Source organism: Chrysemys picta, chromosome 1, assembly GCF_011386835.1.
Source record: "Chrysemys picta bellii isolate R12L10 chromosome 1, ASM1138683v2, whole genome shotgun sequence".
Lineage (NCBI taxonomy): Eukaryota > Metazoa > Chordata > Testudines > Emydidae > Chrysemys > Chrysemys picta.
In genome coordinates this window covers 72,591,151-72,605,341 of record NC_088791.1, presented here as the reverse complement: position 1 = coordinate 72,605,341, position 14,191 = coordinate 72,591,151, and the positions used below count along the sequence as shown (strand labels likewise).

The window sequence follows — 14,191 nt, the reverse complement described above, 5'->3', positions numbered from 1 at the left end:
AGTATAAGCATTGTTCTGCAAAATGTAGCTTTTAAAACAATTCTCTCTTTTTCCCCTCCCTACAGCAGCTGCAAATTCCTCAAGCCTCCCTCCTCCATCCCGAAGGTTATCACAGATAAGGCGTCGTAAGAAGAGAACGCGAGACGAGATGTTTTCGGAAATTATGGAATCCAGCCGCAGTGACAGAGCTCATCTGAATGAGTGGAAGGAAACAGTTTCAAAGTATAGGAAAGAAGTCAGTGAACGTGAGGACAGGAGGGACCAACGTGAGGAGAGGAGGGACCAACGTGAGGAGAGGAGAGACGCTCGAGATGAGAGGTGGCGGCAGGAAGACCAGAGGATGAAGGATGCAACGCTGGGGCTGCTCCGGCGTCTGGTGGAGGTTCAGGAACGGCTGCTGGAAAACAGACTGCCGCTTCAGCCCCTGTTCCACCCTCCCCCCTCCCCATGTTCCGTATCCTCCTCACCCAGACGTGTAAGAACGCGGGGGGGGAGGCTCCGTACACCTTCCCATTCCACCCCAGTAGACAGCCCAAGCAAAAGGCTGTCATTTTTTAACCTTTTCTTTGTGGCTTTTTCCTTCCCAGCAATCCTCCTCCCAAATACCACCCGGGTTCCCTCCCTCTTTTTCTAATCTATTAATAAAAAATAAATGATTTTTAAACGATAGTGACTTTATTTGGTTTGAAAGCAAGCTGGGGGAAGGGGGAGGGTGGGTTCCTTACAGAAAATCAGTCAATAAAGGGGGCGGGTTTTCATGAAGGAGAAACAAACAGATATTTCACACTGTAGCCTGGCCAGCCATGAAACTGGTTTTTAAAGCTTCTCTGATGCACAGCGCTTCATGGTGTGCTCTTCTAATCGCCCTGGTGTCTGGCTGCGCATAATCAGCAGCCAGGCGATTTGCCTCAGCCTCCCACCCCGCCATAAAGGTCTCCCCCTTACTTTCACAGAGATTGTGGAGCACACAGCAAGCAGAAATAACAATGGGGAGATTTCTTTGGCTGAGGTCAGAGCGAGTCAATAATGATCTCCAGCGACCTTTTAAACGGCCAAATGCACATTCTACCACCATTCTGCACTTGCTCAGCCTGTAGTTAAACAGCTCCTGACTCCTGTCCAGGCTGCCTGTGTATGGCTTCATAAGCCATGGCATTAAGGGGTAGGCTGGGTCCCCAAGAATAACTATGGGCATTTCAACATCCCCAACGGTTATTTTCTGGTCCGGAAAGTAAGTCCCTTGCTGCAGCCCTTTAAACAGAGTAGTGTTCCTGAAGACGCGAGCGTCATGAACCCTTCCCGCCCAGCCCGCGTTGATGTTGGTGAAACGTCCCTTGTGATCCACAAGTGCTTGCAGCACCATTGAAAAGTACCCCTTGCGGTTTATGTACTCGGTGGCTTGGTGCTCCGGTGCCAAGATAGGGATATGGGTTCCGTCTATCACCCCACCACAGTTAGGGAATCCCATTGCGGCAAAACCATCCACTATAGCCTGCACATTTCCCAGAGTCACAAACTTTCGTAGCAGCACCTGAGTGATTGCTTTGGCTACTTGCATCACAGCAGCCCCCACAGTAGATTTGCCCACTCCAAATTGATTCCCGACTGACCGGTAGCTGTCTGGCGTTGCAAGCTTCCACAGGGCTATCGCCACGCGCTTCTCAACTGTGAGGGCTGCTCTCATCTTGGTATTCTGGCGTTTCAGGGCAGGGGACAGCAAGTCACAAAGTTCCATGAAAGTGCCCTTACGCATGCGAAAGTTCCGCAGCCACTGGGAATCGTCCCAGACCTGCAACACTATGCGGTCCCACCAGTCTGTGCTTGTTTCCCTTGCCCAGAATCAGCGTTCCATGGATAGAATCTGCCCCATTAACAACATGATCTCCAAAGCACCGGGGCCCATGGTTTCTGTATCCGTGTCCATGTCCTCATCATGCTTGTCGCTGCGCTGCCTCCTCGCCTCGTTTTTCTGGTCCTGGCTGAGCATAAACTCCACGAGAACGCGCGAGGTGTTTACAATATTCATGACTGCTGTCTTGAGCTCAGCGGGCTCCATGCTTGCCGTGGTATGGAGTCTGCAGTGTTCACCCACCCAGGAAAAAAGGCGTGAAAATGGTTGTTTGCCGTCCGTTGCTTTCATGCAGGGAGGGAGGGAGGGAGGAGGTGAGGCTGTACCCAGAACCACCTGCGACGATGTTTTTTGTCCCATCAGGCACTGGGATCTTAACCCACAATCCCAATGGGCGCGGGAGACTGCGGGAACTATGGGATAGCTATGGAATTGCTACCCACAGTGCAACGGTGCAGAAATCGACGCTAGCCCCGGTACTTGGATGCACACCACCGAATTAATGTGCTTAGTGTGGCCACATTCATTTCGACTTTATACAACCTGTTTTTCAAATCCGAATTATCTAAATTCGGATTAATCCCGTAGTGTAGACATACCCTGAAATAGGGCTAGAGTTCTGGATGTTGCTCACCAAGTGGACCTGTAGAGCTGATTGACCCCTCGGGAGCCAATCATCCAGGTAAGGGAATATTGCTATTCTCCTCTGACATAGATGGGCCATCAGTGTTGTGAGAAGTTTGTAAAGACTGTGTGGGCTGCAAAGTGCCCAAAGGAAAGGACTCGGTACTGGTAGTGTTCTGAGCCTTAGTTGATGGAGATCAGTTTTCCTCAATCTAGGGCAGGGGCGGGCAAACTTTTTGGCCTGAGGGCTGCATCAGGTTTCGGAAATTGTATGGAGGGTCGGTTAGGGGAGGCGGTCATGGCCCAGCTACCATCCCCTATCTGCCCCTCCCCCCCCGGGACTCCTGTCACATCCAACCCCCCCTGTTCCCTGATGGCCCCTCCCGGGACTGCTGCCCCATCCACCCTCCCCACCCACTCGCTGTCCCCTGACTGCCTCTGGAACCACCGTCCCTGACTGCCTGACTGCCCCCCACTGCCCCATCCAACCCCTCCTCTCATTCCTGATGGCCCCCCTGGGACCTCTGCATCCAACCATCCCTTCTCCTTGTCCCCTGACTGCCCCTGGAATCCCTGCCCCCCCGCCACCCTATCCAACCCCCGCTCCTTCCTGACTGCCTCCCGGGGACCCCTGCCCCATCCAACCACCCTTCTCCCTGTCCCCTGACTGCCTCCAAACCCCCTGCCCCTGACTGCCCCCCCGTCACCCCATCCAACCCCTCCTCTCATTCTTGACTTCCCCCCGGGACCCCTGCCCTCTGATCGCCCCGATCCCTATCCACACCACTGCCCACTCCCCTGAACTCCCCTGCCCAACCCCCCCGCTCCCTGTCCCCTTACTGCACTGCCTGGAGCACCGGTGGCTGGCAGCGCTACAGCCACGCCGCCCAGCTGGAACCAGCCACATCGTCGTCACCGCACAGCACAGAGCACCGGGTCAGGCCGCGGCTCTGCAGCTGCGCTGCCCCAGAAGCTCGCAGCCCCGCTGCCCAGAGCATTGCACCAGCGGCGGAGCAAGCTGAGGCTGCAGGGGAGGGGGAACTGCAGGAGAGGGGCCGGGGGCTAACTCCCCAGCTGGGAGCTCAGGGACCTGGCCGGATGTGGCCCGTGGGCCGTAGTTTGCCCACCTCTGATCTAGGGTTTCTGCTGCTCCTGGGTGTCTCCTGATGCCAAGGAGGTAGGTACCTGAGTGTGATTGTGCGGTACCTAATGGCAATCCTGTGGTACTGAAGGTTGGTCAGTCATTGCCACTGAATGATACAGTACCAGTGGGTCTTGGGGTCTCTCTTTTCGAAACCCTACAAAATTGTTTACTGAGCTGATCCCAGGAATTGTGATAACCACTGGCTCTAGGACATCAGGTAGGGCCTGAAGGAGCTTCTTTAGAATACTGGCTCAGTGGGGTGTGGTGGTAAGGTATCACCATGCATGAATACAGAAGTATACACACAAAAGCAATAGGTCACTGCTAGTTCCAGATGATGTTTGGATTTTAATAAAAATTAATTTAATTAAAATATTTGCTGTTTTTTGACCACCTTACAGAGTGATCAATTTTTTTTTTGAAAATATGACACTGATAAAAATTCTTCATTAAAATTTTACTTCTTTTTTCCCCCAGCCTGCTCTGGTCACTACCAGTGTCCCTTGGGGGGATCCATTTTTGACTCTCCCGCTCTATCTTTACACACAATCCCTAACTTTGCCACTCTATCTAAGCTTAAACTACTGTCATGGACTCCCAGAGGACCTTTCCCACTCGACCTAGTCTCTCATCTCTAGCCTCAACCACTAATTCAATGTAAAAAATACTCATCTCTCTCAAGTCCTGTACCCATCACTACCAATGGCAATTTCACCTTCTCCTGTCTCTCAGCCTCAAAATTATATTGACATTTTTGATGCCTCACAGAGAAACTACCAGAAAATCCTGCTTCCCCACCTTTCTACAGCTGCTTCAACGATGTCTTTTCATCTCTATTCCAGCTGCCAAAAGTCTTGTGCAGCTCTTGATCAGTTCATACTTTGACTACTACAATTTCCCTCTGACCGCCCTGACATTCCCCATACTCCATGCAATCCAATCAAAAAGCAGTTATGAAAGCTCCTTATTTTGCTTTATTCTGACCATCAGGGAACTACTGTGGAGAAGCAGGTAAAATGTGACTAACAGTTTGGAATTTAAATGCATTGCTGATACTGGGATCACAGAGACTGCACCTAAATAACAGCCCATATTGTCAAAGGCACAATTTTCAATAGAATTCGATACTGCGGCATGTATAAGAGGCAGAGAAAACATGAGGGAAAGAATAAATGTTACATTTCTGATTTGCCTAAATTTCTAGTATTTCTTCGAGCCCACAAAAGAATAGTCTAAGAATATTCCAGTGTCACCAAGAAATTATTGGTGGCAAAGCTTGATTTTCTGTATAGCTATTGCAGAGCATTCATAGACACAGAAGGATGAGTCACTGCAATGCTGACAGTCTATACTGAATCTGAAACAAATTGGAGCTGTAATTTACAGTACAATAGCATTCATGGCAGTGGCACATGCAGTCCATGCTGTTTAAATATTCTGTGAATAATAGCTTAGAAAGACAACTGACAATGAACAAGGACTGGATGATGAATCATCAGGTAGTTTAAGTAAAATTTTGCCTGATTAAATGCTTTGTTTTTAAGCCACCTGCACTGTGCTGTCTGATGTACCAGGACAGATCAAATTGTTCCAAGTCTTTCTAAAAACCAGACAAGCTTACAAATGATAAGTTTTATTATATTATGAAACTGATGCCAAACCAAAGTGCTGTGTATTGTGTGATTCCAATTATCTATCTTCTGGCCAGGGATTTAATATCAGCTATTGTTAAAGATGCAACTAATCCAAATTTATCAAGCTTCTAATGTCTTTGTGTCACATGGATGTAATTTAATTTTTTGTCTTCCTGTCTTCAGAATGCATTTTTCTGCATTTTTGTTGTTGTTGGTTTCTCTGCCCACTGACAACCAGAGACATTGGGCCCAATTCTGAACTCACTCTAATTTTAACTAGTGCAACTCAATTGGCTTCTATAGGAGTTACCCCTAATTTACATCAATGTATGATTAGTATGAGGTCCTGTCTAGAGTAGGGGCCAGATTTACAAAGGTAGTTAGACTCCTACTGCGATTAACAAATGCTCCTAAGTGAGTTAAGCCCCTTTGATAGTCAATGGGAGTTAGGAACCTAATGGGATTTACAAAATCTTCTAAGCAGGTTACATGTCTATCTCCCATTTACTTTCAATGGGAGTTAGGTATTTAACTCACCTAGGCATCTGGTGAGATTTATAAATGCACCTATCCACATCTTTAGGCATCTAAAAACCTTTAAATCTGGCCCTAGGTCAACTAGCAGAGACTCTTCTCCCATGATTTAGTTACCAGAGTATAATGTTCAAAGCAGCAGAACAAACCTTAAACTGGAGGATACCTGACCTGCAGGCAGTGGCTCTACCAGGTGTGCTAAAGGGAATCAAACTCTAATGTGGCTGAGTGAAGTAGATAACCCAACCCCAGTCTCCATCTCTAATTTCTGTGTTTGCATGATTCTCCACCATCCAGCCCAAGAAGGTTACGTTTTGCTCAGCTCAATGTTTCTTTCACATGCCATATTTAACATTTTCACACAGAGCCAACATTTTAAATAAAGATGTCCAGTTTTGAGAGAATATTTTAGCAGTCATTATTACATTATTACTCAATTTATTTAATTGCTAATGCTAATCTGATCATATCGCTTGCTAATAACCTGGTTTGCAGGTACAATCAATAAGTCAGATGTCTAAATACTATTTATGCATACAATTAATTGTGCTTGCAATTTAATACCACAGTTTATTATGGACACAAAAATGTACCTGCAAAATATGAAAGACCTTGTTTTAGGGTTATTACAAAGTTGGTTATCTTCACCCATTTCTTGTGTGGGTGAAAGACAATATAGAACAAATTTAAGTGTATGATCCTCATTACGAGAGCACTCAGTTGTTCAACAAGCCGTAGCAGCTGCTGGCTTCCCCATAGTCAAGTTCCACAATGCTCCTATTAAGAAATGACTTACAGTGGTGTTTAGAAAAGAAAACTTGCTAATAATATGGCTTTCTGCAGATGGGCAATTCAGAGTTTTTCCAATCACAGATGTGCATCCAGAACACCTATTTGGTCATGTTGGAAAACTATATCAAAATGAATATACTAATGCATTTTACTGAACAGGGCTTTATGAGTAGCATGATGGATCCATGGTAATTCCAAAGAGCATCCCGTTCCTTGTTTAATCTATTCAAAATAAGAAAAGTTGTTTTATCATTCTTTAAGGTGTCATGGTGTTTGTATGTCCAAGTGTTATAACAAATGTTTTTTTCCCCTTAGAATTCTTATTTACTCCTAGTGCAGCAGCACCCAGATATCCCAGTTAGTAACGCACTGTGCTAGGAGTTGTGCAGATATAAGGTTATATTCATCTAATTACAATATTGTTGTTAAGGTGAAAGCACGATATAGCAAGTAGGTTTCATAAACTGTCATGGGTAACAAGAACTATTATTTGTACTGAAAATTAGATTCACATCTATGATAGCTCCTATTGACCAGTGACAGATTAGGCACAAGATCTCACAGAAACTGAAATTTATTTCCATTCAGATTATTATTATTCATCAATATGCTTATGACGATAGAGCCTGAGGGCCAAACACGGGTGAAGCCCCATTGTGCTAGACACTGTACAAACCTGTAGTTATTACAGCTAATACTTTATTAAGAAAGATTTTGATTTTTTAAAAACATTTCTAATTGATATCTGGCAAAAAGTTATTTACAGCAATGCACTGATTTATTTATTTGAAGTTTTGGGGATTAAAAAAAAAAAAGACATTACCAATGTTACTAAAAACAGCAAAACGTGTTGAGGTCCTTTAAGAAACTGCTTATTTCTTGAGTGGCACTACTCATCCTTACTTCATTTTTTTAACATTTTAACTAACAGGGTTGTAAGCCAGAAATAGTCATGTGAAGGCTACAATTACAATTTTGGCAGTTTAACAGAATAATTTAAATATTGTAATTAACATTTAAGTTTGTATTTTGTTCTCTAAAAACACCAGTACTGAACCAAAGCAAGTATTTTTTTATTTAAATACCTTTTAGATATTAAGAATAGGTACAAGGGAACTAACTATGTCAACACTAAAAATCAAGACTGTATGCAGAGCTATAGATCAAATGGCATATCTGAACGACCTCTCTCAAAGCGTATTTTAAATACATACATTCTAGCATTACAAATGTATGAACATTCTAGAAGAAATATACTTTTTTTGTTTTAGTCCTATTTCAGCTAGTCTCTTGTGGAGAGTTCAGATGTCAGGTATGAAGATCATATAAATGCTTTATGCTTTGTAAGATCACAAATGATTAATTACAGCCTACATTAGTATTCGAGAAGAAACTCAGAAGTAAGACCCTATAAGGCCTCTGGACAGCAATTCATTTCAGGTGAAATACTGGAATGATTTTATAGAATATGATTAAATAAAGAGATCAGCTCCCACAACCACCATCATTCTAGCACAGAAAAATAGAGCAGTAACATTTTAACATTCACAGTGCTCTATTAGTCTAGAGCATATTGTTAGGTACATGAAATCTGGAAAGATTGATCCTTTCTTTCATGTAGATTTGCATATGAGATATATGGGAAATGTATATTTAACTCACCCAAAATAAGTATTAATCAACAAGGTCACTCAGGGTCTCCACCTGGAGTGGATAAAGAAGGAGACAAGCCAGAGTGGGGTTAGAGCTGGGGAGTGGCTACTTCATAGCGCATGCTACATTGAAAAGAAAGCTGAAAGTCTGTATTAAATTGTAGTGGACTTGATATTGGTTGGACAGGCATCGCACCTACAGAAGGGACAGCAACGTGTAGCCACAGAAGCATCTGGCCACAAGAAAAATTGGCTCCTTTCCAACAAACAGAACTATGACTAGAGACTACATGACCATTCACTTTCAGTGCCAAACTCAGTATTACACAAGATAATGGCCAGTAATTAAAAATGTTGTATGCAAGCATAGTTGTAGCTACGTTGGTCCCAGGATGTTAGAGACACAAGGTGGCTGAGGTAATAGCTTGTATCGAACCAACTTTTGTTGAAACAAGCTTTCAAGCCACACAGAGCTAATCTTTGGGTCTGGGAAAGGTACTCTGAGTGACACAGCTAAATCCAAGGTGGAACATATGGTTTAGCATAAATGGTCAACACATATTCTAAGGGACCATTCCAAGTCGAGTGGCCTGTTAACACCTCTACAGTCATAAGACAAAAAGAGGGGGTTAGTGGGTTATAGATTGTTGTAATAAGCCATAAATCCAGTGTCTCTGTTCAGCCCATGATTTTTAGTGTCCAGCAGAATTACGAATTTAAGCTCCCAGGCTTCTCTTTCAAAGGCATTGTGCAAATTTCCTTTGAGGATGAGGACTGATAGGTCAGCCATAGAGTAACTGGTTTGTGAAAAGTGTTCACTCACAGATGATAGGATGCTTTTATCTTTTATCAATCATTTCCCTGTGTGAGTTCATTAGAGAGCATAGTGATTGTCTGGCTTCACCCACATAGTTGTTATGCGGGCATTCAGTGCACTGGATGAGGTACACCACAGATTGTGATAGGCATGTAGAGGACCCATGGATCTTGAAAGGTGTGGTGTGTTGTTCATTGTAGCAGTGGAGAGATGTCTGCAGGTTTTGCATCTGTTGTTCTGGCAGGGTCTGGTGCCACTTTGAGTTGGTATGTCCTGGTGTATGAGAGTTTGCTTCTAATGGTGAGCTTGGAGAGGTTGGGGGGTTGTTTGAAAGCCAAATAAAAAGATTTTTTCCAAGATGAGGTCCCCTGGATCAGACCATGCTGGGCTTCTGCCTGGTTCCTGCTGCTTCCATCTCCTCCCTCTCCACCCTTTCCCCTTCCCACTCTCTCTCGTTAACAGCACTGCATCAGACTCTTCTGTCATCTACCGTGCACCTCCTCCTCCCCATCAGCCTTTCTCTCCTATTTCAACTCCTATCTCTCTCTTTCTCATCCTGTCCTCACAAGCTTCCCTGATGATTACCCATCCAACTCCTTAGCTGCACATTTTTCATTTGACCTGCAGCTCTAGTTCAACTCTCCTATTCATCAAAAGCACCACCCACTTGACTTGGTCTTCATCAAGCACTGCTCTCTCTTTAATCTCTGTTGCGGAGTTCTCTCTCTCCCATCTCCCTCTACCACCCTCATTTGGTGTCTTTCAGCATTACCTTTCAGCATTACCTCCCCCTCCCATGCCCTGTTACTTGGCCATTCTGTGACTTCCAGTCCATCCAGCACTGGTGGCTTCTCATCTATTTTCAGCCTTCTCCTCCATGCCCTGTGTTCCCTCTTTTCCATTTATATAGTTGTCGATTCTTTCCAGGCTTCTTTCTCTTCCATCCTTAACTCTTTTACCCTCTTTCCTATATCAAAGTCCACCCTGTCAACAACCACCCTGGCTCATCCTTTACACCCATTTCCCCCACTCATGCTTTCTCACTGGAGAGTGTCTCTGGTGGAAATCCCATGACCAAGCCAACTTCCTCTATTACAAATTCATTCTCTCCTCTTTAAGTTCTGCCATCTTCCTTGCTAAACAACTCTTTCTCCACCTTACCTGAATTCTATGCCCACAATCCTTTTCACCACCTTTGACTCACTCCTCAAATCTTCCTTTCTTCCTGCTTCCACTTTTCTCTCCACAGACGATCTCACCAATTTCTTCCTTTGTCTCCCGCCCCCAATATTATCATACATTAATCTCTTCCATATATATTAACAAAAACAAAACCACACTCACATCCTTGATCCCACTGCCCAACTCCCTTCCATCTCTAAACTGACTGAGCAAACAGTCTACAGTTCCCTTCTCTAGTGCATCAGATATAAGCTGCTTGTATTTATTTTCAAGGCCCTTCATGGCCTATCCCCTCTCTCGCTCCCATTTCTCATTTGCTATCTGGAGGTTGACTCTTGCCTCTGATCAGACCATGATGTTAGCTCCATCACTCACTTGGTAAATGTTCAGACAAGCACCTTTATGCTTTATTCCATGCTGCCCCTCATGCTTTGGAGGAGCTCCCCATAAACATCCACAAAACTCACTCATTATCCCCCAAAAACCTCCTCAAAATTATGCCTACAAAAAAAATTGACAACAGTTAGACTGCTCAAGTGCTGCTGACCAATATTGTCTCATTGTTCCCTTGTACTCCCCCATTTGCCTCTAACCATCTGTTGTCTCTTTTCTTATGATTAAGCTGTAAAGTCTCTGAAATAAGGACTATCTTTTGTTCCGTATTGGTACAGTGCATAGCACAATGGAGTCCTGCTCCAAAACTAGGGCTCCTGGGTGCTATGATAAGGCAAATAAAATGATGCTAATGTCTTTAGATTGAAAATGTTTCATAAAACAAGTCATCGTGTTATACTTTGACAATTCAGAATGTAATTCAAGAAAATTATTATTATTGACGTCTTCTTAATGAAATGGTTAAAATTAGCTGAGGAGAATTTATTGTCTTGCCTGCAGTTTGTTCATAACTATTCCTTATACTGTATTAATCATTTAAATATTATGCTACTGAGGTAGGTGGTGTTTTCATAAAATATTAGTCCTCTAAATCACTTACAATTCCTTTAGTATAAACTCCACGATGCTGACATTTGTAAGTCGCAATACAGCTAAAAAAACCTGATCTATACAGAGTGTTTTCATCCCTTTCACCTAAATCAGCTATCCCCATGATTTATTAGAGAACATATTTGCATGCAAGACTTGAATTACCATAAGCCTTTCAATTAGGAACATGAATCAGGTTCAACACCTTTTGTTGTTATCCTTGTGAAACTCCTCCTGTTGCACGAGGTATTTTTTCCACACCAGTGGAAGGCCTTCACCCAAAGAAGATAATACTATGAAAGGTTTCTCATGTCACTGCATAAGCCATTTTTGCCATACGGCAAGTACAATTAAACATCACTTGCTATTTTTCATTGAGAATTAAACTGAAGTTTGACAGGCATGGAGTCATGCTGGCTGACTCCTTACTGTGGGATAGAGGCCACTAAAATTTGGAAAACAAAAATGTGTAGTTCATAACTGCTAGTATAGGGCCCAAATCTGTTGTCTTTATATGGCATGCTGCTAACTAAATTAATGGCCCCACTCACATGAGTAAACCCTACTCAGTATAAAGGCTGCAGAACTGGGATTTTAATTTAGATGAAATTAATAGTGGAAAAAATATCACTAAACAAATTGAATTACATAATACAGTAATTATCTAGCCTGCAAAATGCATCCATTGTGGGATTAGAATCAAGGTTCTCAAACTGTAGCACTGTCACTTGGCTAGGCAATTGACTAAATGGAATCTGAATTTTTTGCTGAACCGAAAAAGTCCATTTTGGACTGTGTTAAATGTTACATTCAATCCAAAACAGGTTGTTTCTGAGCATTTTAAGGGGATAGATTCACAAAATGGCTGGAGGAGAAGGTGGCAATGCCCCCTTATAACCTTTAGCCCAGTAGTTAGGATATTCACCTAGGATGGGGGAGACCCAGGTTTGAATACCTGCTCTGGAACAGGAATTTGAAGTCAGGTTCCTGCCCTAACTCCAGGCTATTCAGGGATGGCTCACTCACTCTCTCTCCTGTTGAAGCTGTTCCACGGCATATAAATAATTAGTGTTAATTGGAGGGGGAAGATTAGAACCTGGATCTTCTACATCCCAGGTGTGTGCACTAATCACTGGGTTAAAGGTTAGATGGGTTGTGGGGAGGGAAAGGAGGCAGTACTACCACCTCCACTTCCTCCTCTTTTGCAAATGGCTCCTCAGTCCTTTTTTTTTTTTGCTGAAGCTATTTGGCGAATTTGTGTCAAATTCATGAATAGTTTTGGTTCAACCAAAACTGTATTTTTGGGAGAATTAGCTATTTGCCTGAAAAGTTTCACCCACTTCTAGCTGCAACCCCCATTTATTACACTTAACTTGGTCTCCTCCTTGCTCCATTGCATCCACCTACTGACTCTTGTCTTACATTTGGATTGTAAGCTCTTTGGGGGACTATCTTTCGTGTGTGTGTGTACGTACAGCACCTGACACAATATTCCCCAACTGGGACCTTTTGGCCCAACAACTTGAGCTACATCAATTACATTATTCCACCAAGTACAAGGGATGGGTTTGAGTCTCAAAGTTATTACCTCAGTCCAGTATTCTAAAGCATATGATGTTCAGAGTTGTGGAATTGATTAGGCCATTACAGAGATATATACAAGAAATTTGTCTCATTTTTACCTAAAAAATATCTGACAAACTTCACTATCTTGGATTAAGATAAGCATTCAAGAATGAGGGGAAAGGAACACCCATCTAGCTATATACCTCGTATTAGTACGCCCATCAAATATAGAGGCACAGCTCCCTAGCCACAGCTGAGGAGAAAACAACGCTGTTCAAGACGAAGTGCAAAGATGGAGTGCTGAGCCTGATGTTTGGCAGACCAATCCCCCAGTGCAATTTTGAGCAGTCTAAACTTTACTGTAAGTTATGCCAGCTGCCAAACAGAGTCAGGAATCAGCAGTGTGTAGTGAAACCTGGGCAACATTTCATGTAAAATAAAGCCACATACCCCTCCCAGAAGACATTATTCAAATGAGACTTGGGCAAAAGAAACCCAACAATCTTTGATACTCTTGTTTTTCCTCTCCTGGATATGCAGCAGCAATTAACAAACATTACTCTCCAGAGTTAGGCACAATGTTGTTAGCATCATCAGTATTGTTCCCTCACATGCCAGGGAACAAACAAAACGAAGGCATGCTGATTTCTATACAAGTTAAAACAAACAATGGGGTAGGAGGAAATCCAAATGATAAATAAATAAATGACTAAGAAAAAGTCTTAACAGAAACCCCTGTGAGCTTCCTGGGATATGAAACTTCAGAAGACACTGCTCTGCATTAATACATTAATGTACAGAAGAGATCTAACAGTGAATTATTTACATGGGTATTGATAATAGATAATGCAAAGGAAATTTTCTCAGTATTGGATTCTATCAGCAATTAAACTAGTTTTTTTTAGAGACATGCAGCTAAATTACACAGTGCCCCAGCATTTGGCAGGTAAGAGAAAATTTAATTCACTTCTAATGCACCACATTACAGTGTGCTTGCATTATTCATCAGCATGCAAAATATTTTGTCTGCTCTTTCCAAAGGTCAAAAGATTATATTTCACTAACAGCCATGTTGTGGGTGAATGAGGTCAAGAAAGTTGGCATAAGGTTCCAAAATGTTTCTCCATAGCTAAGCAAAAAAGCCATACTAAACTGAGATTAAATCCCTGAGCTTCTATATCGTATTTCCTTTTAACCTCTACCACTTCAGCCCAACATGGCTAGACCCACTTCTCATTTTCCTCCCACAGCCATACATCTGTAACCTTTCTCTATTAATCCTATTACTGCAGACTTCTGTGAGCATCCAACCTCTTCAGCATCCAGCCTCGACATCATAGTGTCCTTTTTGATAATTCTCTCACCTTTTCTCCTCACAGCTAGTAAATCCTATCACTACTGTATTTATAACAT

General features: G+C 43.1%; 1 protein-coding gene across 22 annotated transcripts in view; it reads right to left on the bottom strand.

Moving 5' to 3' along the window:
- The window catches only part of SYT1 (synaptotagmin 1), a 510,915-nt gene that overhangs the window by 414,521 nt on the left and 82,203 nt on the right, over nt 1-14,191 (bottom strand). For 3 of the 22 annotated variants that reach the window (XM_065559578.1, XM_065559619.1, XM_065559635.1), the window contains exon 2: nt 8,240-8,281. The exons of the other annotated variants lie outside the window; for them this stretch is intronic. The gene's annotated coding sequence lies outside the window, so the exon portion shown is untranslated. The remainder of the gene's footprint in view (nt 1-8,239; nt 8,282-14,191) is intronic. 22 annotated transcript variants of the gene reach the window in all.